General features: G+C 49.2%; 10 non-coding genes across 10 annotated transcripts; 4 read left to right on the top strand and 6 right to left on the bottom strand.

Moving 5' to 3' along the window:
- Positions 1-2659: 2659 nt before the first annotated feature.
- Positions 2660-2732, bottom strand: Trnav-aac. The gene has a single exon. It is a non-coding gene; the product is annotated as a tRNA-Val (tRNA).
- Positions 2733-10085: 7353 nt separating this feature from the next.
- Positions 10086-10158, bottom strand: Trnav-uac. Its single transcript has one exon. It is a non-coding gene; the product is annotated as a tRNA-Val (tRNA).
- A 5141-nt stretch (positions 10159-15299) lies between these two features.
- Positions 15300-15372, bottom strand: Trnav-uac. Its single transcript has one exon. It is a non-coding gene; the product is annotated as a tRNA-Val (tRNA).
- A 6027-nt stretch (positions 15373-21399) lies between these two features.
- Positions 21400-21472, bottom strand: Trnav-uac. Its single transcript has one exon. It is a non-coding gene; the product is annotated as a tRNA-Val (tRNA).
- A 235-nt stretch (positions 21473-21707) lies between these two features.
- Trnap-cgg lies at positions 21708-21779 on the top strand. The gene has a single exon. It is a non-coding gene; the product is annotated as a tRNA-Pro (tRNA).
- A 1626-nt stretch (positions 21780-23405) lies between these two features.
- On the top strand, positions 23406-23477 carry Trnap-ugg. Its single transcript has one exon. It is a non-coding gene; the product is annotated as a tRNA-Pro (tRNA).
- A 601-nt stretch (positions 23478-24078) lies between these two features.
- On the bottom strand, positions 24079-24151 carry Trnav-uac. Its single transcript has one exon. It is a non-coding gene; the product is annotated as a tRNA-Val (tRNA).
- A 235-nt stretch (positions 24152-24386) lies between these two features.
- On the top strand, positions 24387-24458 carry Trnap-cgg. Its single transcript has one exon. It is a non-coding gene; the product is annotated as a tRNA-Pro (tRNA).
- A 1626-nt stretch (positions 24459-26084) lies between these two features.
- Trnap-ugg lies at positions 26085-26156 on the top strand. The gene has a single exon. It is a non-coding gene; the product is annotated as a tRNA-Pro (tRNA).
- Positions 26157-26757: 601 nt separating this feature from the next.
- Trnav-uac lies at positions 26758-26830 on the bottom strand. The gene has a single exon. It is a non-coding gene; the product is annotated as a tRNA-Val (tRNA).
- Between the last annotated feature and the right edge of the window lie 33 nt (positions 26831-26863).

Here is a 26863-nt window from a genome sequence, read left to right as displayed (position 1 = left end):
TGTCACCGATGACAGTGGTCCCGAGCGCCTTTCTAGAAGGAATTATTATCCCCGTACATAAACCGCGCGGGTTATCGAGGGTCCAGGACTATCGACCAATTACTTTGCTCAACAGCGACATGAAAATATTAACACGGCTACTGGCATCGCGACTCAAGAAGGTCGCACGTTACGTCACATCCTGCGACCAGACTTCCCTAGGAGGCGACAACAACATCCGTACGGCCCTTTGCCGTTACAGAGACATGATAGCATTAGCGCATCATCAGCGTCTCCCTGGCGCCTTGGCTTCACTGGACTTTAGCCAGGCTTTCGACCGTGTTGACCACTTCTATTTACGGACAGTTCTTCAGCATATGAGTTTTCCTGGCGGTATTGTCACAGTGGTTATGCGCCTGTTGAGTAGTGCAACCTCTAAAATCATGTACAATGGTCATCTTACACCGTCCCTGGTCATTGCACGATCTGTACGACAAGGATGCCCTCTTTCCACGATTTTGTATGCTTTCGCCTTGGAACCCCTGCTCCAGGGCATGCGCCAACGTTTGGAAGGCATGGCTGTGCAAGGCCACCGTTTTTGTTGTACAGCCTACGCAGACGACATAGTACTATATCTGCGCAGTGAAGATGAAGTACGAGCAGCACTGATATGGGTGGCGACTTACGGCGAAGCGTCGGGGAGCTGCCTCAACGTGTCAAAATCCAATGTCCTTCTCATTGGTGAGGGCTTGCCGGAGAGATGCGCTGCCTCCCTTAGTGTCGCCGCCACCATACGGTGTCTTGGACTTGATTTCACAGCAGACCTGCGCCGCTCAGCGACTATCAATGGTAGACGCTTGCTACAGACAATCAGAGCAAATCTCGCAGATCACTGACTACGAGCTCTCGACGTTATCCAACGCGCGCAATACGTGAACATGTATCATGCTTCCCGTATACCACACGTGGCTCAAGTACTACCAGTCCCAAATCTCCTGGCGCGACGACTGTTGATGGCTTTCGGTTCCTTCGTCAGCTCGGGGATGTTATTCAAGGTGCAGTATGAATCCCTTGCACTGTCACGAGATCTTGGCGGGATGGGACTCATCCACGCGCCGACTCGTGTCAAGGCACTATACGTCAGCTCCCAACTAAAACTTTGGCATCGTTGTCCGCAGAGCCTTACTAGCCTCCTGCTTCACAACTTTGCACCGGCCTCCTTGTCCGCCCCAGTACTGGTATCGACCATTCCAACCCCCTTTTATTACATCCAACGATTTTTCCTGGAGTTCAGTTATATCTACCGGTCCTTACCACTTACACGTTTGTACCTCACGAAAACAGTCTCCGAATTGTTACAACAGTGCCGCCCGTCCAACCCCATCGAACGTAAGTATCCACAGTACGTGTGGCGACACATATGGAAGGCGATCCATGCGCGTTTTCTCGAATCAGACGTTCAATCAGCGTGGTACATCACCGTGAATGGCAAACAAGTTAACCGAGATCGTCTGCACCGCATCCATCTCGCCGATTCATCCCTCTGCACCCACTGTGGAGTAGATGACACGGATGTCCACCGGTTCCACTGTAGCACAGCGCTAGACGTCTGGACACTTGCGCGGCGAATTTTGGCGTTTCTTACTCGCCAGACACCGGCTCAGATCGACGTCCACATGCTTTTGTGTCCCGATAAGACTTTCTACCCCTCCGCCAAAACTAGCTCTGTGAATTGGATCTGTGGCCACACGATCCGCTATCTTTTTACTTCTGGCGACAAGTCTATGCTAGGATATTGGACTCATCTCAACGAACGACACTGCGTCCTGATACGCAACCCACGCTATAAACAATATTTTTCCAATTTCTTACGGATCACTTTCGATGACCCACCTAGTAGCTGGAACGTCCAAGCCCTGAGAAGCTGAAAACTATATAAACCGAACCGAGCTGAATAGATCTGCTACCCAGAACCCACGCTTACGCCATGAGAAGACACGTTTGGACGAGCTGGCATGCTGTAGGCGGATATACTTCAGGAGCTCCTGTAAGAACTGGACTTAAACTACAAGTCGCACGATGACTTAAAAAGCTTTTCCTTATTTATTCCTCATAATTTGTTCTTAAAGGAAAAAGAAATTTGATTTTGGCTTTGAGAAACTTTTTTTTGTTCCAAAAGATTGCTTCTTCGCCAACAAGACGAAGGAGACTCATTTTTGTTTACTGGAAGGAGAAACCAGTATAATTGGAGTCATTGTTTTCTTTTGAAAAAAAAATTCCTTATTTATTCCTCACAATTTGTTCTTAAAGGAAAAAGAAATTTGAGTTTGGCTTTGAAAAAAAAATTTTTTTTTGTTCCAAAAGATTGCTTCTTCGCCAACAAGAAGAAGGAGACTAAAAAAAAAAAGGGGTATGGTTCCTGCTTCGGGTGCAGGAGGTCCAGGGTTCAAATCCCGGACGAGTCCTTGCGTTTTGTACAAACGTGTGGCAACTACCGGCATGCCGGCGGCTGCTCCGCGCATTTCCAGCCCTCCAGGTAAGCACAAAAACCAAGTAACCGGTTCTGAAAGTGTCATGTATCATTTGAGCCATCTGCACCCTGGTGGTGGGACGTTTGAAATTGATTTAAATGGTCACAGTAGAGATTGAAGCAAGTGTCTTGTTGAGTGCGACGAAAAGGTGTTTCCGCCCGGAATCGAACCGGGGACCTTCTGCGTGTTAGGCAGACGTGATAACCGCTACACCACGGAAACTGCTACGCTCTGTGCTCCACATCTGACACAACTTGTAGGACGATCCCAACGTTGGCGTAAAAACCACTTTGCGGAAACGCACAATGCAGGTATTTGGCATTCGTATGCAACAATCGACAGCACCCTTGCCTGTCTGAATGCCATCGCGAATAAGAGCCCAAGAAGTCGTCGGAAATGCTCGCGGCCGAGTCCTCAGTAGCATCAGCTACTCTTGCTTTCCGTACGAGGTACCGTCAATTCGCGCAGTCGCTATTGCAAATGATGTCACCAAAAGCAATCACTTCGTTAGCGGCAAGGAGCCTGGGCTCAGCGGCAGCTCTACATCGAGGCACCAGTAGCCCCGGGAGGCCACCGCCAGCGCGCCGGCGCCCGGACCCGTGACCCTTAATGACGCTGCAGTCGATGTACTTCTTAATATCGATTTTGGAAGAAGGAAACCTTTTACTGATGATCTGGAAACGCAAATTTAGAATAAGTAGAACATTATATAAAATCTGTTGTGAGGTCGAGCGATACCCACGCCTCGCTCTTCCCAGATTATCGTTGCTGCACGGAATGATTGTTAATGCACCGACGTCTTCACAGTTCGTCTTCTCGAAGTTTTGATTTTGCGGTACATTCCGCAATCTTTTCGTTATGAGTCGTCTGTTTCGGTTTCCCGATGTAGTTTTGCTCATTGCTCTCGACTTCTCTTAACCCCGAGCCACCGCTAGCCGAAAATTCCGCTCTGCTATATGGTCAATCTGCAGAGCTCGATGAGGGCATCGCGGTCGTTCCTGAGCTGATGAAACGATCGAATCTGTAGTTGTTCCCAGCTCTCTCCCACAACAACGGCCTCCCAGACGCTTGGATTGTGGGAGTACGCCACTACTCCCAGCCGGAGAACTGCATTTGAAAGCAGAATAACATGGGCTACACGTAACTCCGATATCTGTGTCTGACCTACTTTTAATGATACTGTCGTCGATTTACTTACTACTATCGCTGCTGGACGAAGCAGATCAGGTGAAAACCACACAGTATTCTTGTAACGAAGAGGTAATGGAAATTTAGGTAAAACAATATGAAAAAAGTTGTGTGGTGGAGCGACACGTACAGTTGGCTCTTCCTAGATGATCATTGCTGCACGGAATAATTCTTAAGGCACCGACGCCTTCAGGAGTCGTCTTCTGGAAGTTTTGCTTGCAGTATATTCCGCATTCTTTTCGTTATGAGTTGGTGTTTCGGATTCCCGATGTTCTTTTGTTTACTGCATTTGCCTTCCCTTGACACTGAGAAACCACATGACGAAAGTGAAACACCACCGTCTGTTCATCTGCAGAGCGTGATGAAATTATTTACTCTATATTCATTGCCTTTAATATTCTTCCCATCAGTGGTGAGCGCTGCCTTCAGAAAGCGCTTTTGTTTCTGATTTACATGGAAGTTTGTGTTCCTCGGAGCTGGACTGCTTGGGATTAGCTTGATTGCTACTGGCAGGTGGCTCGTTGGTCTAGGGGTTCAGTATGCCGCCGGCAGTGCTGCGAGGCGGTCACGCGCCGAGAGCGCTGCGGGCGAGGCGCGCACGGTGTGTTTGTGTTTACTTCGGCCGCTGTAAGTGCCGTTTTCCCTTCTAGACCACCATGGCGCACAACTATCGGAAGAAGACATTACGTTGCAACTTTTGTTCCGACTTCGCCCGGCCCATGGCCCTGGAGGTAGAACGATTTATTCGCGATGAAGTTAAAATACCACCAACGGATCTAATTGGTATCCACTTGTCCATAGTTAGCAGTACCGTCTACGTCAAAATGATCAATGATGCGGCGTGCGACAAGGTGCTTCAAGAGGCAAAACGTGGACTGCGCTTCTGTCATTCCGACGGCAACGTCGGACCCGTTACCGTCGATCACGCAGGTCTCGGCACACGGACGATAAGGATCTTCGAACTGCCGTTCGAACTACCTGCAGACGTCGTCATCGAGGCGCTCCGTCCCTATGGCAACGTTCTGGAACATGTTGCCGAACGATGGGTACAATTTCAAACCTATCCCGTTTTAAACGGTGTTCGACAGGTCCGCATCGAGTTGCAGAAACACGTGCCTTCCTATCTACGTATCGGAGGCTGCCGTGCCATTATAATGTACGACGGCCAACCTCGGACCTGTTCCGGTTGCGAGAAAGAAGGTCACCTACGGTCTGAATGCATTCAACGACGTGTCGCGCAGCTCCCGTTTTCGGAAGCGTCCGTCACACACATGATGACCGCTCTACCGGTCACTTACGCAGTGGCTCTCGCCACGTCTACAGTTTCGTCCAGTCCGTCGCCCGGTCCTTCCGATTGGCACGTCCCACCGTCCCAGTCACCTATGGACGGTGCGGACGTCCCACCTGACTACCTTGCCGCCGAACAGGCTCCCGCACCGGACGCTGAGGAGACCAGTACTTCTTCACAACACCTGTTTGACAATTTCATTGTACCCACCGACGCCTTCGAACCAGGTTGACGCTCCTCCTTGCCGTCGTCCGACACTGAGGAACACGTGCGCAAATAACGCTCGCCACGTAGGCGCAAACGCCGTCGCCGTTCACCCACGGGCTCTCAAAGCGTCGCCACCCGCGACGACGAAGACGACACCCAACCAGCCGACATTTCCACACAGAGGTCGGCGGACAACTTTCACGATGAACGAGACGTTTCGCAGGACGGGACCACTATGGAGGTCGCCACGCACAATGTAACGATCGGTGCGCCGGCTGAGACGCCTGTCTCCCCGCCGACAACTCCAGATCTCTCTCACCACGACGCAATTCCCATGGACATTGGACAGACCCAGGGCACAGGAGCATGGGCCGACGACATTGACGAAGGTACGTCCCCTCCTCCGGATGAGTTGCCTCCGCCGGACAAGGCTGCCTGTTAACATCAAAAGCGAGGCACTGGAACTGATGGGACGGGACTTCCTGTCGGTGCCCTCCTCTTACTTCCCTTGGTGATGGTAGATGTGCGTCCACCACCACTGAAACAAACGTACCGGTTTGCCACACTGAACATCAACATGATCGGCACTGCACCCAAGATGCAACTCCTATGTGACATGCTTCGGGCCTCTGACGTCGACGTCGCCCTTCTTCAGGAAGTACGCGTTGCCACACTACCACCAGTCTACGGCTACGACTCATACACGTCCACATGTGATCAATCAGGGCGTGGAGTGGCTTTCTACATACGCGAAGGAATCCCACTCAAGGACACGACAATCCTTCCCTGTGGAAGAGGCATAGCTGTTACCATCTTCGACACGCGCGTCATCAGTATCTACGCTCCGTCTGGCTCCGCGAACCGTCGGCAGCGGTCCACTTTCTTCGGACATGACGTGGCGCCCCTGATTTCTGGACGCTATGATCGCCTTATCATGGGAGGCGATTTCAACTGTGTCCTCCATCCGCAGGACCAAATGCCTGGTTATTCGCCATGCCCGGCGCTGCTCACCTTAATCGAAGATTTTCATCTAGTGGACGTTTGGGAGAAAATTCATGGCAATACCCCCGGTTTTACCCATTATACAGCAAATTCTGCGAGCAGACTGGACCGGTTTTGTGTCTCTGCCCACCTTGGCAATGAAGTCGCCCAAGCTGAACGATGGCCCCTTGCATTTTCGGACCACTGCGCCGTCATTTGCTCCCTAGCTCTGCCACCTCAGTCAGTGTGGCGCAGCAGAGGTTACTGGAAGCTTAATACCTCCCTCCTTAATGATCCACACTGCCGACAATGTATTGCCACTGCGAAAGACGCCTTCCGCAGTACATATCCACGTTCCACTGGTGGCTCAAATGTGCCAAACCTGCAATCAGAAAGGCCTTCATACAATGTAGCAAGGAAGCAGCAGCATGGCATCGAGACACCACAAATTTTCACTACGCCGTCTTCCGTGAGCTCGATGCACTCCCTCCATCACCTGACACCCATAGGCAACGACAACGTACTAAAGCTCGTCTCCTCTCTCTTCAACGTGCACGACTGCATGGTGTCGTGGTGCGTTCCCGACAACAAGACCTCCTCCACGACGATACCCCATCCACAATCCATGCCGCATCCGACCATAGTCGTCGACGTCGACTTTTCGTCCCCAACATCACGACCTCCGACGGTGTTCACCACACAACACAGGCGGCAGAGGTGTCTGCCTTTGCTGAACATTATCGCCAATTTTATGATGATGAACCGATGGCGACGCCCATTCCTGATGATCTCCGTCCTTCCCCTGATCGGACCCTCACCGTAGCGGAGTCAACGTCCATGATGCCTGCAATCACCGCAGAAGAGGTGGTAGATGCGATCAACAAAGGGGCCAAGAACAAATCACCCGGACCAGATGGTCTCCCGGTGTTTTACCGGGCGTTCACCACGTTAATGCTTCCTCGCTGGACGGAAATGATTCAGGAACTCTTTACTCCGTCCTTCCCAATTCCACCTGAATTCGTCACTGGCATTCTTCTACCTGTGCCTAAACCGAGGGAAGGGTCTCATGTCTCTGCATATCGCCCCCTTACACTACTGAATGCAGACTATAAAATCTATGCACGCCTCTTAGCGGCGCGCATACGCGTCTTGCCTACTTTCCTTTCACCCGAGCAGGCTGCACGTGGTTGTGGGGCAACCTTACAAACGGCCCTAGGAGAATGCCGTGACCTCATTGCACTGGCGTCGGTTTGTCGCCTTCGTGCAGCACTGGTATCCGTCGATTTCACGAGCGCCTTTGATCGCGTTCGACACCCATTCCTCCTCATGGTGGCGACACGTATGGGGTTCCCATTACCTTTTGTCGATGCCATTCGCCGGTTACTACTTCCCGCGGTCTCGATGGTACAAGTCAATGGGAGGCTTGTAGGACCGATTCTTATACGCCGCTCTGTGCGTCAAGGATGCCCTATGTCTACTTTACTATATGCCATTCCACTTGAGCCCCTCATCACTGGACTTACCTCTAGACTGCAGGGCCTCACTTTGCGTGACTACACCTTTCACTGTAGGGCTTATGCGGACGATCTCCTCTTTCTCACCTGCTCCTCCACGGAACTCAATGATACCATCCAATGGATCCACCAGTATGGACGTCTTTCTGGTAGCATTCTTAATGTCCGTAAATCGACTATGATGCACATTGGGCGCGGCCTCCCGGCTATGGTGCCGACCCCACTCCCAGTCAGTGCCACCCTTCGTTACTTGGGTATCGAATTTACGAGCTCCACACATCGCACAGTGGCCCTGGCTTACCGGCGGCTTTTGCAGTCGATTCGGCACCATGTCCGCGGTCAAGTGCACCGTAACTTAAACCAACTCCAACGTGTGTCCTATGTCAGCATTTATGTCGCCCCTAAACTGGTACACGTCGCCCAGATCCTCCTAATGCCGTTACTCCTTGGCCGCCGCATCCAATCAGCCTTTGGATATTTCGTGTCAGCAGGGGCACTTTTCAAAGTCCGCTACAACACTCTAACACTGCCTCCTGCAAAAGGTGACCTCGGACTCGTCAACGTGCGGGCACGATCTCCCGCACTCTTTGTCCACACTCTGTTGCAACACTGGCAGGGGCCGGTCCCGTCCTTAACACGCAATCTCTTAGATATCCTCCGACCAGCTTCTCTTGATCCACCGATCAATGTGGCACCTATTTCTCCATTATTGTACCACGTCGCCAATTGTTTCATAGAACTCAGCTACGTTCGGGCCGATCTTCCAGTCACCCGTCCTCCCCGTACAAAAGATTATTATCGTTTGTTTATGCTGTCCAACCCTTGCGACCCCATGGTGCTACAGCATCCTGACATTCACTGGCGCACGGTTTGGGAGTGTGTGCATGCACTCTTTTTACCGTCGTCTGGTATGTTTTAGTCTATGGAAAATTCCCGACTAATAGTCGACTTTATCGCATAGGACTGGCCACCTCCCCACTCTGCCCTGACTGTCAGCTCCAAGACACCGACGAGCACCGTCTTACGTGCCCCCTGAAACAAAACGTATGGCTCCTCATCCAACGAATCGTGGGCTTTTACCTCCGTGCCCCGCCAACGACGGTAACCCCGGATTTCCTGTTGTTGCCTCAGACATTTCACTACCCTCTTGCTAAGCACCACGCCCTCATCTGGTTTTGAGGGCAGGCTTTAGAATATCTCTTTCAGAGTGGTCCGCATACAGTCCTTGACTTCTGGTACAAAGTTGTGACCGCGGCATAGCACCCTCACCCGAAAACCATCTTACCGACAAACTTTTGCCGGTTATCTCCGCAGCGTCTTCCTTGACCCCCCTCAAAGTTGGGGTGTACCATGCCTGCCTGTCACATGATGCAACACCCTTATCCACGTTCTCATGCATCGAAAAAAAAAAAAGGGAAGAAGACAGAATATGTTATATTTTGTTGTATTTAATGTTTTTCTTTTTAATATTTTTTTTGTTTAACTGACAGTCATTTGTGTATGTTTAAATGGTACCTTGAAGAACTCTTGCATAGTGAATATATATGTACTTTTAGTTTGTTCAATACAAATTATTAAAATAAAAGCGTGTTAGCTCAGAGAGATGGTTCGCCTCTGCAATAAAAAAACTGAGTGAAAGGATCAACAACGAACTTAAACGGTTATCATGTGACGTCCGCGACGATAAAAAAAACAAAAAAACAAAAAGGGGGTATGATTCCTGCTTTGGGTGCAGGAGGTCCCGGGTTCAAATCCCGGACGAGCCCTACCGTTTTGACCGTGCTGAAGAATAGGTGGAGCTCACTCACGTTTGCAGCTCTGCAATGAAGAATAGATGCCTGCCGCAGCACGCTTTGTGTAGCACTACGGTGATGAAGGGACCGTTTCATATGGCAAGAATCTGACACCAGTAAATTACATAGGTCGATTGCTGTAGAAGAGCCGACAGGAATATTGCATGCAACGGAAACACAGGTTGTCTTTGCAGAACATGTGCACCGTGAGTAGAGACGAACCTCAATCGTGGAGCAGTCTACCTTCATCTGATTAGCGACGACGACAACCAAAGGGTGGGATACAAGACAGCGTAGTTAATAGTTTCTCACTATTAGTTACCTCCACACTTGAACAGAGCTGTGACAAGACGAGTGCAGTGAGCTCAGGAAAGCCAGTATGAACGCACTTGAAGTAGTCCTGAAGAAATGGATTGTAAATTTTGCCGGCCAGAAAGGAGCTACGATCGTTCTGAGTTACTGAATACTGGTGCACTATGTGAGCAAGAGCATTTGACAGTAAAGTGACGCGATATCCGTGTAGCACACGACATTTATTACCCCTGCATACGCAAACGTGACGTTAGCTCGGAAATGAAATCCGAAAAGGGGATTAAAAAAGTTGTGTTTCCGCCGGGGATCGAACCGAGGACCTACTGCGTGTAAAGCAGATGTGATAACCGCTACACCACGGAAACGACGGGTCGTCCGATGTGCCACCCGGACACTCGTAATAGCAACAGTTTTTTTTTTCTGTGTTAGCAAGGGCATCGGCTACGAGCTCCCTCCGATTCGTGAGGTTCCTATAGTAAAAGACGTCGATGAAAACAATCCAACCGCGACAGCCAGGGAGAACTCTGGGTGAGCTGCAGCCCTACATGGTGAGACCATCAACGGTGGCGTCATTCACATGCAGTGCGTGTTCGGAACGAACAGGCTCGTTGGTCTAGGGGTATTACTTGGATTTGCAAGATCACGTTGGCAATCGTCTTTTTTGGCTTCGACAAGGCATTTGATAGGACTAACCACGGATTTCTGTTAAGAACGCTGGAAAAACTGGGTTTCAACCAGCATTTCGTACAGATAATAAGGCACTGTATCTGCAATACGTCTTCCCGCGTGAAATTCAACGGCCAGTTAACAGCCCCTTACCCATTCAACAAGCTTTGCGACAAGGGTGCCCGCTTGCTACGACTCTTTTCGCCATTGCTATAGAGCCACTACTGAAGACGTTTTGCGTCACCTTACCGGGTCTTCAAACGCTAAATACAAAGACCGTCTGTCATGCCTATGCGGACGATATCAGCGTCCTTATCAACAACGACGAAGAGTTCGATACCGTGCGACGGCTTGTCCACCGGTATGCCAGCGCCTGCGGTGCACGCCTTAACGAACGGAAATCCAAAGTCTTGCATTTAGGTCCGCAGGCTCGCTTCGCGAACACCGTTTGGTTAGAGGCAACCAACCAGCTCAAGCACCTTGGTTTGATTCTCACTCCGAATCCACGGGAAATGGTGAGAGTGAATTGGGAACAGAAGCTCAACGTCCTTCGAGCTTTGATTCGAAAGCAAAATATGCGGTCTTTAGACAGGATTCAGAGAGCACATTTCGTCAATTATTATGTTCTCAGCAAGATTTACCATGTTGCCGCTGTTCTCCCTATTCCTACTGATATTGCAAACAGAATTTTAGCCCTTGCAGGCTGGTACATTTGGCGAGGTAATATTTTTAAAGTCGCTTTCAAGGCTACCGCCTTACCTCGGTATAAAGGTGGTTTAGCCCTTAAAGACGTTGAATTACAGTGCTTAGCGATTTTTCTAGCTCGAACATCAAGGATCTTACGATATAGTCAGACAGGTCTTACAGCGCGTCTATTCCAGCAGTTACGACCACCGGATATGACGCCACCGATAAATGCTGGACCTATCCATCCCGAGCTCGTTCATATTCGCCGGTATTACGTGGAGTCCAGCTATGTGCATCACCACCTGCAACCATTCAATGCTGCGGCTGTCTACAGTGTATTTACGAATCGGCAGCAGAATAACGCTATAGAAATGAAGTATCCTGGCACGAACTGGCGACAAATTTGGATGAATATCAGCACTCCTCTTCTTCGATCCCGAGTTCGTTCCGTGTGGTATGATGTTGTGAACGAGGTGATGCCCACGGGGGAGAAATTGTGTAAGATCAACTTACGGCCTACACCGACTTGCGACATATGTGGCCATTTGGAAACAGTGCAACACATATTATACTGCAGAGATCAGACGCAAATCTGGAATTGGACGAGAATGAAACTGGCTCTTATTAATAGAACGACGCCATCCGCAATACATCTGCAAGATATATTCCACCTGGACTGGCAATTATTTCCGAAATCTAAAAATAATAGCTATACCTGGTTAATTGGACAGTACCTATATTATATGCTGACGACTAAAACGCCTACACTTTCTGATTTTCATATGTATCTTATTGCCGAATATTACGCGATCAAACGATTACGAAAGTATAAAGAAAAGTTTCAGAATTTTCTCACCGTTGCTTTGAATGATGGGAAGCTTTAAGTGTGCGAACCAATGGGTACGATCATTGCTTTTTTTATTTATTTCTTCTATTATCAGGGTATCTATTTGTCAGTTTTCAGGACTCCATTGCTTCATAGGTTGTACAATGTGTGCACCTAAGGTCAAAGAGAAGCAGCATGCAACAGGATGCCAAACTTGTGGAGCCAGTATTTATTTCTGGTTTTTTACGTTACCCAGAAGACAGGTATAGTTTAATTTGACGAAGTTTAACACAGACGAGGCAGTATTTCTTTCTCGATACCCATCTTTCCTCTATACGGACCTTTATTTTTCTATTTCTTATTTACGATGCTGAAAGAGAAACCTCTGATCTAGTTGTTTTTGTCTCCAACATGTCAAGAAACAGACAATAGTACCCAGTTACTTTTAGTCAATAACTGCAAGAAAACAGCACGGCGGCAATCTCGGCGAACATACTCTCAACGCTAAGAGATGACAACTTAGAATCATGCCTTCAGGAAACTGAAACATTGGCGAATGCAGAACGACAAGGAAACGCCATGCCATTACTAAGTGAAGACGAGCTTGAGCGGTAGTGATCCAGAGATAAACCACCGAAAAAAAAGAAAAAAAATCAACTAATAAAGCGTAGAAGCTGGACGAAGAAGGCACAAAAAGGTGAGCGTATGGATGGGCTGTGTGGGGAGAAGGGAGGCCCAGAAGAAGAAGAAGAAGAAGAAAAAAAAGGGGTATGATTCCTGCTTCGGGTGCAGGAGGTCCCGGGTTCAAATCCCGGATGAGCCCTTGCGTTTTGTACAACGGTGTGGTAACAAATCGCATGGCGACGGCTGTTTAGCGCGTTTCCAGGGCTCCAAGTCAGCGCTAAATCCGACAACCAGTTCTGAAACAGTTTTACGTTTCATTTGAGCCATGTGCACCCTGCTGGTGGAACGTTTGAAGTTGATTGAAATGCTCACAGTAGAGATCGTAGCAAGTGTATTGCTGAGTGCGACGAAAACGTGATCCCGCTCGCAATCGAACCGGGCACCTTCTGCGTGTTAGGCAGGCGTGATAACCGCTACATCACGGAAACTGCTACGCTCTGCCCTCCACATCTGATACAACTTGTAGGACGATCGCCATTGTGGCGTAAAAATCAGTTTGCGGAAACGCACAATGCAGGTATTTCGCATTCGTGTGCAACAATCGACAGCACCCTAGCCTGCCTGAATGCCATGACGAATAAGAGCTCAAAAAGTCATCGAAAACGCTCGAGGGAGAGTCCACAGCAGCATCTGCTGCTCTTTCTTTCCTTTCAAGATACCGTCGATTCGCGCAGTCGTTATTGCAAAAGATGTCACCAAAGGCAATCGCTTCGTTAGCGGCACGGTGCCTGGGCTCGGCGGCAGCTCTACATGGAGGCACCAGCAGCCCAGCCAGGCCGCCGCCGGCACCGGTGCGCCACAGCGCAAGGAGTCGGCGGCCGCCCTGCAATGCCCCTGTCGTTGCATATTCCACCCGCCTCATATCCTCTCCATGTCTGATTCACTACCCCAAATGACACTGCAGTCGACGTGCTTATTACTATCGCTTTTGGAAGAACCAAGGCGCAGTATTCTAGTGACGAACCGGTACTGCAAATTTGGATTAAGTAAAAATTTGTTGTGTGGTCGAGCTACACCCTCTTCTCGCTCTTCCTAGATGATCGCTTCTTGCGCGGAGTAATTCCTAGTGCGCCGACGGCTTCAGAGTTGGTCTTCTCGAAAATTTGCTTTTGCACTGCATTCCGCAATCTTTTAGTTATGTGCTTCTGTTTCCCGACGTTCTTGTGTTTAGTGCGTTCGGCTTCTCATAACCCTTAACCAGCGCTTGCCGAAAGTCCCACACTGTCATCTGTCGATCTGCAGAGCTCGATGAACGTATCGCGGCCGTTCCTGAGCTCGTGGAACGGCCGAATCTGTAGTTGTTTCCAGATCTCTCCCACACAAGTGCCTCCCAGAAGCTTGGATTACAGGAGTACGCCACTACTCCCAGCCGCAGAATTACGTTTGAAAGCAGAATGACATGAGCTACACGCAGCTCCGATTTCTTTTTTTTTTTTTTTTTTTTGTGTCTGACCTACTTTGAAAGACTTTGTAGTCGATTTACTTACCACTATCGCTGTTGGAAGGAGGAAACCAGGTGATAACCACACAGTATTCTAGAGACGATCAGGTAATGAAAATTTAGAATAAGTAAAACAGTATCAAAAGAAGTTGTGTGGTGGAGCAGCACATGCAATTCACGCTTCCTAGATATTCGTTACTGCATAGAATAATTCTTTTGTCTGCGGCGTCTTCAGTATCCGTCTTCTGGAAATTTTGCTTGCAGTATATTGTGCAATCTTTTCGTTATGAGTTGGTGCTTTGTTTCCCGATGTTCTTTTGTTTAGTGCATTCGCCTTCTCTTAACCATGAGAAACCACATACCGAAACTGAGGCACTGCCGGCTGTTCATAAGCAGAGTTCGATGAAGTTATTTCGCTTTTTATTCGGTGCGTTTAATATTCTTCTCATCAGTGGTGAGTGCTGCCTGCAGAAAGCGTTTATCTTGCGAATTCACGTGAAAGTTTGTGTTCCCTGGGAGATGCACTACTTGTGATTAGCTTGAGTGGTATGATTCCTGCTTTGGGTGCAGGAGGTCCCGGGTTCAAATCCCGGACGAGCCCTGCCATTTTGACCGTGCTGAAGAGTAGGTGGAACTCAGTCCCGGTTGCAGCTCCTCAATGAAGAGTAGACGCCTGTTATAGCACGTGGATATAACAAGAATGCGGCACCAGTAAAGTACGTAGGTGGAATTCGATAGAAACGCAGACGGTAATTTTGCATGCAACGGAAAACAAGGTTGTCTTTGCGGAATATGTGCACCGTGAGTGGAGATTCAGCTTAATTGTGCGACAGTCTACCCTCATCTTACTAGCGACGGCAACAACCAAGGGGTGGCATGTAAGATTGAGCGTGGCTAAGAGTTTCTCATTATTAGTTAGCATCACACTTTGACAGAGCTGTGACAAGGCGAGTAGGGTGAGCTCAGGAAAGCCAGTAGCAAGCGCACTTGAAGTAGCCCAGAAGAACCGGATTATAAATTTTGCCAGCCATAATGGAGCTAGGGGCGTTCTCAGTTACCAAATACCGGTGCAATAAGAGAGCAACAGTATTTGACCGTAAAATGACGCCCTATCCGTCTAGCATACGACATTGCTTGTCTCTGCATACGCGGACGTGAGGTCATCTCGGAAATGAAATCCGAAATATAGATTAAAATTGTTGTGTTCCCGCCCGGGATCGAACCGGGGACCTTCTGCATGTAAAGCAGACGTGATAACCGCTACACCACGGAAACGACGGTTCTTTTCATGTACCACCCGGAGACTCGTAATAGCAACAGTTTGTCTTCTGTGTTAGCAAGGGCATCGGCTACGAGCTCCCTCCGATTCGTGAAGTTCCTGTAGTAAAAGACGTCGATGGAAACAATCCAACCGCGACAGACAGGGAGAACGCTGGCTGAGCTGCAGCCCTACATGGTGAGACCATCAAAGGTGGCGTCATTCACATGCAGTGCGTTTTCGGAACGAATAGGCTCGTTGGTCTAGGCGCAGTTCCGCTTTAGACGCCGTGCAGTGTGGACGTGCCTAGTCTTCCGCTCCGCCGTAGCGTTACGTATAGTGGACTATCGTTTTTGTTTACGTGTTGTGTTGCAACTTCTGAGAGTGTTTCTCCGTCGTTGTTTCGTACCTTGTGTTACTTTCTGTCCTTATTTCAGTGTTTTTTTGTGTAGCGGTTTCGACCGCATATTTTGAAAATGTCGTCCCAGGTTATTCCTCGTCAGGCTACAGTTAGTTTTGCTTTTGACAAGTCAACCCGCCATGTGCAAACTAGTTCTCTTGAAATTCATGATTGGTTGGTAGATACCTTTGGTGCTCATTCGGATCAGGTGCACACTGCTTATTTTGATACCGAACTGTATGTTTTCTTTGTTAAGTTTATGGACCTACTTCAGGTTGATAAAATTCTTTCTAAATGTGGTCATTAAGTTCTCTTTCGGCATCGGGATGATTCTGTAAGTACCGTGCTGCTTTCCAATGCTTCCATCACGTATACCAATGTTCGTGTTTACAACCTTCCACCGGAGGTGGATAATGTCTATCTTAAGGAGGGTCTACAGAAGTATGGTGATGTAAAGAGCATTCGCCTTGAACGCTGGTCAAGCCAACATCGCCTGCAATGTTACAGTGGTATTCGTTCAGTCGAAATGCACGTTAAGCAGAATATTCCATCTCACCTGCAGATCGGTGGATATCGTGTCCATGTAACATATAGTGGTCAGGTTGGCACCTGTTTTTTGTGCAATGAAAGTGGTCACGTGCGTACCGACTGTCCGCGGAGAGTTTTTGTTTTAAAAAATTCTCTCGAACAGCGTCGCAAGTTAACGGTCGCTGACCTCGTTGCAGGTGGTTCTGCTCTTGGTGTAGCACAGTCCAGTGGTAGTAGCGCCCCGCCACAGGTTTTGCGCACCCCTGACACAGAATTTCCTCCTTTGCGTGCTAAATCTGATGTTGTTCCGTCTGTCCCTCAGGTGGGTGTGCCACTTTTGAATAATAAGAGGCGTCGCCCACACGATGGAAATAGTACGGATGAGGATCTCCCTGAGATGCCCCAGTCCGAGCGACCGGCATCCTCCGAGCCACTGTGTACTGTAGCTGCTCCCTGCCCTCCTGAGGTAGCGGTTCCGGTGGCGGCTGCTGGCGCCCCTCCGGCCTCCGACGCGGCTTCTCTCGAGTCGGGTCGTCGGTCGGGCCTGTTGGCGCCGTCTTCCGAACCGACTTCGATGTCACAACAAGTGGAGCCGCGACAACTTCCTGCTTCGCTGCCCCATACCTCTGCCAGCGGAGCTGCTCCGCTTCCTTCCAACTCTGCGGCCTCGGACCTTCCTGCTCACGTTTCGCCTCCGTGCAGTCCATGTTTGCCGGAAGCTAGTGCAGGTGTTGACCATTCCGTTTTGTCGGATGTTTCCCCCGCGACCCCGGATCCCGCATGTGGACCGGCGCGGGTGGTGTCGGATACAGAACTTGACCCTCCTACGTCACCGGCGGCTGAAGCTTCCTTGCCCGACAGCCGACGCAAGTTACGCGTTCAGCCGAACGTTAATGCTGTTCGTAAAAAACCGAAACGTAAGGGATCCGCGGAACGGGGTAGCAGTCCCCCTCCCTCGGATGCCTCCGTCACCCCTGCTATGGACTGTGACGCTGGTGCGTCGGTGTAGGTGATTTGTTTTCTCGCTTTTCTCTCTATGGTTCAAGCATACACCTTTCTTACCTTAAATGTTAACCGTATTGAGTCCGACGTTCGCATTGCCTCTTTGCGGCAGTTTATTTACGACGCCTGTGCGGACGTAGTGTTTTTGCAGGAAGTGTTGTTTTCTGATCTCTCTCTACCTGGATTTCAAACTGTTTTTAATGTCGCGCCGGAATATTCAACAGGAACTGCTCTTTTCTTTCGAGAGGGCATTCCTATTACTGACATTGAATTCCTTGACTCTGGCCGTGGGATTGGTTGTCGTCTTTTTGATCTCCGCCTCGTTGTTTTGTATGCCCCCTCTGGTTCGGGTCACACTGTGGCTCGATCGCGCTTTTATAAAGAAGAGCTTATTTATCTTTTGCGCCAGAGTCCTCGGAGTCTCCTGCTCGGAGGCGATTTTAATTGTGTTTTACGCCCTGAAGACCAGTCCCCCAACTTTAATTATTGCCGTGATTTACATGACTTAGTTCGTACGATGCATCTGCGTGATGTTTGGGAACACAAATATCCAACCCTGGTGAAATATACGTTTTTTACCGCGTCCTCATGCAGTAGACTCGACAGATTCTATTTATCTGATTTTTTATGTGATAAAATTCTTTCTGTCGATGTTGTTCCAACTAGTTTTTCTGACCATTGTGCTTTTACTGCAACTGTTAATCTTAGTCACCAACCTGCAAAACTTTATCGTTCCCAGTGGATGTTAAATGTTTCCCACCTTGCCGACAGTGCTATGGATGATGTTATAAGTGGCGTGTGGGAGCGATGTCTGCGCTCTGTCCCGCGATACCCCTCCTTGCTGGTTTGGTGGACTGCGTTTGCCAAGCCCAAGATTCGTCAGACTTTGATTTTTTACTGTGCTGCAAGGGCGCGTGATTTTAAGAACACGTATGAATTTTACTACTCTGTCCTGCGTGAACTATATGACGCGGCGGGTACCTCTCCTCTGCGGATCCATGATGTTCGTCGTATTAAAGCCAAGCTCTTGAGCCTTAAACGACGACAGATGGATGGTCTGCGAGTTAAGTCGAAACCTCACTCTCTTGTTGAAGGTGAACTGACATCCTTGTACCACCTGCTACGGCATCAGACTCGTCGTCGTCGCTCCTTCATCTCTTCTCTTACGGTGGATGATGGGCGACAGCTTATTGCACAGGAGGAAATGGTTCGTGCTCTTCATCAGTATTACACTAGTCTATATTCTGCCGATGATTCTGGTGAGTCTCTTTCGGATGATATCTTTGGGGATCTAACTGCGACGATCGCGTCTGACGCGAACGGCGAATTTCTCCGGGAGTTCCAGGTAGATGATGTTTTCGATTTTATTGCTCGCTCTCCGTCTAGTAAATCGCCGGGTCCAGACGGCCTGCCTAAAGAATTTTATCTCCGTTTTTGGCCTCTTTTGGGTGGCATTTTTACGCAGATTTTAAATGAGATTGTCAGGGGGATGGATGTGCCTGCTGATTTTAAAGTAGGGAAAATTGTTTTAATCAGTCCTCTGGTCGTTTATCTGCTGCCAATCTTCGTCCACTCACATTGCTGAATTTTGACTATAAGACAGCTGCTAGAGCGCTCAATAGCCGGTTGTCTTCTCTGCTTCGGGGTGTGATTGGTGCACATCAATGTTGTTTTCATGATAGATCTATTCTGACACCAGTAGCCGAATATCGGGATGTTGTCTCGGTTGCTGCGGTTACAAACGTACATTGTGCCTTTGCCTTCCTTGATTTTTATAAGGCTTTTGATCACGTCAGTCATGTGTTTTTAGATCGTGTTTTAGGTACAATAGGTTTTAACGCTTCATCACGTGGTGTTCTTGGCAATTTGTATAGGGGAATAACAGCTCGGGTGTCAGTCAATGGGCAGCTGACGCCGCCCATTGCTATCCGCCGCGGAGTGCCTCAGGGTAGTCCGCTCTCTATGTCTTTATTCGTATTGTCCCTGGAACCGCTGCTTCGGACTATTGCTCTCAAGCTTCAGGGTATGTCCCTCTCTGGTGGGAAGCTCTCTGTTAAGGCATATGCGGATGATGTCGTTGTTCTCCTCCGTCAACGTGATGATATCCCGTTGTTGAAAGGGGCAGTTGATGCATACTGTCGTGTCTCTGGAGCGCGTCTCAATCAGGGTAAATGTAAGCTCCTTGATATTCGAGGATTTCGCGATGCTGACGTCCCTTGGGCCACTTTTGTCGATCGCCATACGTCCTTGGGGATTATCATTGATCGGTGTCCTCTAAAAATGGCGGCTCTCAATTGGAAATCTGTCACCGAGAAGATACAGGGGGCTCTGATGGTCCATGAGCAGCGCTCTGCTACCATTTTACAAAAAGTCAGAATTTTAGACACCTACGTTCTATGTAAAGCTTATTATGTTGCTCAGCTGTTCCCACTTCCCATGATGGTGGCGAAAAGGTTGCGCCAATTGTCTAGCAGGTTTATATGGAAGGGCCATCTATTCAAGTTACGTTACGAGGTTATGACGAAACCGCGTCTCTCCGGAGGCTTGGGCCTCTCTGACATTACTCGCAAGGCGTCTGCTTTGTACGTCCGCCGAACGACTCTAATTGTTACGCAAGAAGTTACTTCAATTACATCCAGGCTTTTTACTGTTGTGCGTCCGGAGAGCCTTGCTCCACCTGTCGATGTCGGACGCCTAAATTTTAAGTTGAAACACATTCGGGAATTTTACATTGCGGTGAGTTACCTCGGTGACGTCATCTTGCGGCGACCGGTGCCAACGACCAAGGGCTTGATTGCCCGCTGGGAGGGGCTGGTCGGTCCCAATCCAATAGAACTGGCGTCTCCATCTGTGTCCTGGAGGAACGTCTGGAAGAATGTTAGTCTGCCGATCCACTCTATGGCCGTGGCGTCCACGTGGTATAGGGTAATAAATAATTTGGTTGCCACCAATGTACGACTGCACCGTATTGGTCTTTCTGACACGGACACCTGTACTCGGTGTGGTCTCCTGGATACCCTTGAACATCGATTCGCCTGCTGTGGGCACCTTGCTAAGTGGCGTTGGCTCAGGAAACAACTTGCTTTTGTCACTAGGTCTGCTGAAGCCGCTTATACTATTGACATCATCGTCCTGCCCGATTCTTCCTTTTTCCGCGAACGAAGCTCCATACCGTCATGTGGTTGATTGGACATTTCGTACATTTTGTCAACAGTTGTCATGAAGAGGATGGACACCTAGCGTTTCGGCAGTACATGCTTACTGCTTACTGGCAGCGCTTGCGATTGCCAGGCCTCCGAGATGATTTTGCCAATATGCTTAGCCTGACATTTGAAAGAGAGGGTGTTGGCTAAGGTCACCTGTGTGACCGATTTCTTTTATACTGTTTCTGGATTTAAACTAAGAAACAGGAACAAACGGTAAATCAAAGAGAACAAGGAAGAAAAAAAAAAAAGGGGGTATGATTCCTGCTTCGGGTGCAGGAGGTCCCGGGTTCAAATCCCCGACGAGCCCTGCCATTTTGACCGTGCTGAAGAGTAGGTGGAACTCAGCCCCGGTTGCAGCTCCTCAATGAAGAGTAGACGCCTGTTATAGCACGTGGATATAACAAGAATGCGGCACCAGTAAAGTACGTAGGTGGAATTCGGTAGAAAAGCAGACGGTAATTTTGCATGCAACGGAAAACAAGGTTGTCTTTGCGGGATATGTGCACCGTGAGTGGAGATTCAGCTTAATTGTGCGACAGTCTACCCTCATCTTACTAGCGACGGCAACAACCAAGGGGTGGCATGTAAGATTGAGCGTGGCTAAGAGTTTCTCATTATTAGTTAGCATCACACTTTGACAGAGCTGTGACAAGGCGAGTAGGGTGAGCTCAGGAAAGCCAGTAGCAAGCGCACTTGAAGTAGCCCTGAAGAACCGGATTATAAATTTTGCCAGCCATAATGGAGCTAGGGGCGTTCTCAGTTACCAAATACCGGTGCAATAAGAGAGCAACAGTATTTGACCGTAAAATGACGCCCTATCCGTCTAGCATACGACATTGCTTGTCTCTGCATACGCGGACGTGAGGTCATCTCGGAAATGAAATCCGAAATATAGATTAAAATTGTTGTGTTCCCGCCCGGGATCGAACCGGGGACCTTCTGCGTGTAAAGCAGACGTGATAACCGCTACACCACGGAAACGACGGTTCTTTTCATGTACCACCCGGAGACTCGTAATAGCAACAGTTTGTCTTCTGTGTTAGCAAGGGCATCGGCTACGAGCTCCCTCCGATTCTTGAAGTTCCTGTAGTAAAAGACGTCGATGGAAACAATCCAACCGCGACAGACAGGGAGAACGCTGGCTGAGCTGCAGCCCTACATGGTGAGACCATCAAAGGTGGCGTCATTCACATGCAGTGCGTTTTCGGAACGAATAGGCTCGTTGGTCTAGGGGTATGATTCCTGCTTCGGGTGCAGGAGGTCCCGGGTTCAAATCCCGGACGAGCCCTTGCGTTTTGTACAACGGTGCGGTAACAAATCGCATGGCGGCGGCTGTTTCGCGCATTTCCAGGCCTCCAAGTCAGCGCTAAAATCCGACAACCAGTTCTGAAACCGTTTCATGTTTCATTTGAGCCATGTGCACCCTGCTGATGGAACGTTTGAAGTTGATTTAAATGGTCACAGTAGAGATCGTAGCAAGTGTCTTGCTGAGTGCGACGAAAACGGGTTTCCGCCCGCAATCGAGCCGGGGACCTTCTGCGTGTTAGGCACGGCGCCTGGGCTCGGCGGCAGCTGCTGCTCTTTCCTTCCTTACGAGATACCGTCGATTCGCGCAGTCGTTATTGCAAAAGATGTCACCAAAGGCAATCGCTTCGTTAGCGGCACGGTGCCTGGGCTCGGCGGCAGCTCTACATGGAGGCACCAGCAGCCCAGCCAGGCCGCCGCCGGCACCGGTGCGCCACAGCCCAAGGAGTCGGCGGCCGCCCTGCAATGCCCCTGTCGTTGCATATTCCACCCGCCTCATATCCTCCCCATGTCTGACTCACTACCCCAAATGACACTGCAGTGGACGTGCTTATTACTATCGCTTTTGGAAGAACCAAGGCGCAGTATTCTAGTGTCGAACCGGTACTGCAAATTGGGATTAAGCAAAAATTTATTGTGTGGTCGAGCGACAGCTTCGGCTCGCTCTTCCTACATGATCGCTTCTTGTGCGGAATAATTCCTAGCTCGCCGATGGCTTCAGAGTTGGTCTTCTCGAAGTTTTGCTTTCGCACTGCATTCCGCAATCTTTTCGTTATGAGTTGTGTGCTTCGGTTTCCCGACTTTCTTGTGTTTAGTGCGTTTGGCTTCTCTTAACCCTTAGCCACCGCTTGCCGAAATTTCCAAACTATCATCTGTCGATCTGCAGAGCTCGATGAAGGCATCGCGGCCGTTCCTGAGCTCGTGGAACGGTCGAATCTGTAGTTGTTTCCAGATCTCTCCCATACAACGGCCTCCCAGAAGCTTGGATTACAGAAGTACGCCACTACTCCCAGCCGGAGATTCACGATTGAAAGCAGAATGACATGAGCTACACGCAGCTCCGATTTTTTTTTTGTGTCTGACCTACTTTGAAAGACTTTGTAGTCGATTTACTGTTGGAAACCAGGTGATAACCGCACAGTATTCTAGAGACGATGAGGTAATGAAAATTTAGAATAAGTAAAACAGTATCAAAAGAAGTTGTGTGGTGGAGCAGCACATGCAATTCACGCTTCCTAGATATTCGTTACTGCATAGAATAATTCTTTTGTCTGCGGCGTCTTCAGTATCCGTCTTCTGGAAATTTTGCTTGCAGTATATTGTGCAATCTTTTCGTTACGAGTTGGTGCCTGGTTTCCCGATGTTCTTTTGTTTAGTGCATTCGCCTTCTCTTAACCCTGAGAAACCACATACCGAAACTGAGGCACTGCCGGCTGTTCATAAGCAGTGCTCGATGCAGTTATTTCGCTTTTTATTCGTTGCCTTTAATATTCTTCTCATGAGTGGTGAGTGCTGCCTGCAGAAAGCGTTTATCTTGCGAATTCACGTGAAAGTTTGTGTTCCCTGTGAGGCGCACTACTTGGGATTAACTTGACTGCTCCAGCCAGGTGGCTCGTTGGTCTAGGGGTATGATTCCTGCTTTGGGTGCAGGAGGTCCCGGGTTCAAATCCTGGACGAGCCCTGCCATTTTGACCGTGCTGAAGAGTAGGTGGAACTCAGCCCCGGTTGCAGCTCCTCAATGAAGAGTAGACGCCTGTTATAGCACGTGGATATAACAAGAATGCGGCACCAGTAAAGTACGTAGGTGGAATTCGGTAGAAAAGCAGACGGTAATTTTGCATGCAACGGAAAACAAGGTTGTCTTTGCGGGATATGTGCACCGTGAGTGGAGATTCAGCTTAATTGTGCGACAGTCTACCCTCATCTTACTAGCGACGGCAACAACCAAGGGGTGGCATGTAAGATTGAGCGTGGCTAAGAGTTTCTCATTATTAGTTAGCATCACACTTTGACAGAGCTGTGACAAGGCGAGTAGGGTGAGCTCAGGAAAGCCAGTAGCAAGCGCACTTGAAGTAGCCCAGAAGAACCGGATTATAAATTTTGCCAGCCATAATGGAGCTAGGGGCGTTCTCAGTTACCAAATACCGGTGCAATAAGAGAGCAACAGTATTTGACCGTAAAATGACGCCCTATCCGTCTAGCATACGACATTGCTTGTCTCTGCATACGCGGACGTGAGGTCATCTCGGAAATGAAATCCGAAATATAGATTAAAATTGTTGTGTTCCCGCCCGGGATCGAACCGGGGACCTTCTGCGTGTAAAGCAGACGTGATAACCGCTACACCACGGAAACGACGGTTCTTTTCATGTACCACCCGGAGACTCGTAATAGCAACAGTTTGTCTTCTGTGTTAGCAAGGGCATCGGCTACGAGCTCCCTCCGATTCTTGAAGTTCCTGTAGTAAAAGACGTCGATGGAAACAATCCAACCGCGACAGACAGGGAGAACGCTGGCTGAGCTGCAGCCCTACATGGTGAGACCATCAAAGGTGGCGTCATTCACATGCAGTGCGTTTTCGGAACGAATAGGCTCGTTGGTCTAGGGGTATGATTCCTGCTTCGGGTGCAGGAGGTCCCGGGTTCAAATCCCGGACGAGCCCTTGCGTTTTGTACAACGGTGCGGTAACAAATCGCATGGCGGCGGCTGTTTCGCGCATTTCCAGGCCTCCAAGTCAGCGCTAAAATCCGACAACCAGTTCTGAAACCGTTTCATGTTTCATTTGAGCCATGTGCACCCTGCTGATGGAACGTTTGAAGTTGATTTAAATGGTCACAGTAGAGATCGTAGCAAGTGTCTTGCTGAGTGCGACGAAAACGGGTTTCCGCCCGCAATCGAGCCGGGGACCTTCTGCGTGTTAGGCACGGCGCCTGGGCTCGGCGGCAGCTGCTGCTCTTTCCTTCCTTACGAGATACCGTCGATTCGCGCAGTCGTTATTGCAAAAGATGTCACCAAAGGCAATCGCTTCGTTAGCGGCACGGTGCCTGGGCTCGGCGGCAGCTCTACATGGAGGCACCAGCAGCCCAGCCAGGCCGCCGCCGGCACCGGTGCGCCACAGCCCAAGGAGTCGGCGGCCGCCCTGCAATGCCCCTGTCGTTGCATATTCCACCCGCCTCATATCCTCCCCATGTCTGACTCACTACCCCAAATGACACTGCAGTGGACGTGCTTATTACTATCGCTTTTGGAAGAACCAAGGCGCAGTATTCTAGTGTCGAACCGGTACTGCAAATTGGGATTAAGCAAAAATTTATTGTGTGGTCGAGCGACAGCTTCGGCTCGCTCTTCCTACATGATCGCTTCTTGTGCGGAATAATTCCTAGCTCGCCGATGGCTTCAGAGTTGGTCTTCTCGAAGTTTTGCTTTCGCACTGCATTCCGCAATCTTTTCGTTATGAGTTGTGTGCTTCGGTTTCCCGACTTTCTTGTGTTTAGTGCGTTTGGCTTCTCTTAACCCTTAGCCACCGCTTGCCGAAATTTCCAAACTATCATCTGTCGATCTGCAGAGCTCGATGAAGGCATCGCGGCCGTTCCTGAGCTCGTGGAACGGTCGAATCTGTAGTTGTTTCCAGATCTCTCCCATACAACGGCCTCCCAGAAGCTTGGATTACAGAAGTACGCCACTACTCCCAGCCGGAGATTCACGATTGAAAGCAGAATGACATGAGCTACACGCAGCTCCGATTTTTTTTTTGTGTCTGACCTACTTTGAAAGACTTTGTAGTCGATTTACTGTTGGAAACCAGGTGATAACCGCACAGTATTCTAGAGACGATGAGGTAATGAAAATTTAGAATAAGTAAAACAGTATCAAAAGAAGTTGTGTGGTGGAGCAGCACATGCAATTCACGCTTCCTAGATATTCGTTACTGCATAGAATAATTCTTTTGTCTGCGGCGTCTTCAGTATCCGTCTTCTGGAAATTTTGCTTGCAGTATATTGTGCAATCTTTTCGTTACGAGTTGGTGCCTGGTTTCCCGATGTTCTTTTGTTTAGTGCATTCGCCTTCTCTTAACCCTGAGAAACCACATACCGAAACTGAGGCACTGCCGGCTGTTCATAAGCAGTGCTCGATGCAGTTATTTCGCTTTTTATTCGTTGCCTTTAATATTCTTCTCATGAGTGGTGAGTGCTGCCTGCAGAAAGCGTTTATCTTGCGAATTCACGTGAAAGTTTGTGTTCCCTGTGAGGCGCACTACTTGGGATTAACTTGACTGCTCCAGCCAGGTGGCTCGTTGGTCTAGGGGTATGATTCCTGCTTTGGGTGCAGGAGGTCCCGGGTTCAAATCCTGGACGAGCCCTGCCATTTTGACCGTGCTGAAGAGTAGGTGGAACTCAGCCCCGGTTGCAGCTCCTCAATGAAGAGTAGACGCCTGTTATAGCACGTGGATATAACAAGAATGCGGCACCAGTAAAGTACGTAGGTGGAATTCGGTAGAAAAGCAGACGGTAATTTTGCATGCAACGGAAAACAAGGTTGTCTTTGCGGGATATGTGCACCGTGAGTGGAGATTCAGCTTAATTGTGCGACAGTCTACCCTCATCTTACTAGCGACGGCAACAACCAAGGGGTGGCATGTAAGATTGAGCGTGGCTAAGAGTTTCTCATTATTAGTTAGCATCACACTTTGACAGAGCTGTGACAAGGCGAGTAGGGTGAGCTCAGGAAAGCCAGTAGCAAGCGCACTTGAAGTAGCCCAGAAGAACCGGATTATAAATTTTGCCAGCCATAATGGAGCTAGGGGCGTTCTCAGTTACCAAATACCGGTGCAATAAGAGAGCAACAGTATTTGACCGTAAAATGACGCCCTATCCGTCTAGCATACGACATTGCTTGTCTCTGCATACGCGGACGTGAGGTCATCTCGGAAATGAAATCCGAAATATAGATTAAAATTGTTGTGTTCCCGCCCGGGATCGAACCGGGGACCTTCTGCGTGTAAAGCAGACGTGATAACCGCTACACCACGGAAACGACGGTTCTTTTCATGTACCACCCGGAGACTCG

This window comes from Schistocerca piceifrons, chromosome 2 (genome assembly GCF_021461385.2).
Source record: "Schistocerca piceifrons isolate TAMUIC-IGC-003096 chromosome 2, iqSchPice1.1, whole genome shotgun sequence".
Taxonomy (NCBI): Eukaryota; Metazoa; Arthropoda; class Insecta; order Orthoptera; family Acrididae; genus Schistocerca; species Schistocerca piceifrons.
Note: the sequence above shows the minus strand (reverse complement) of the source record. Positions and strands in the feature narration are given on the sequence as shown.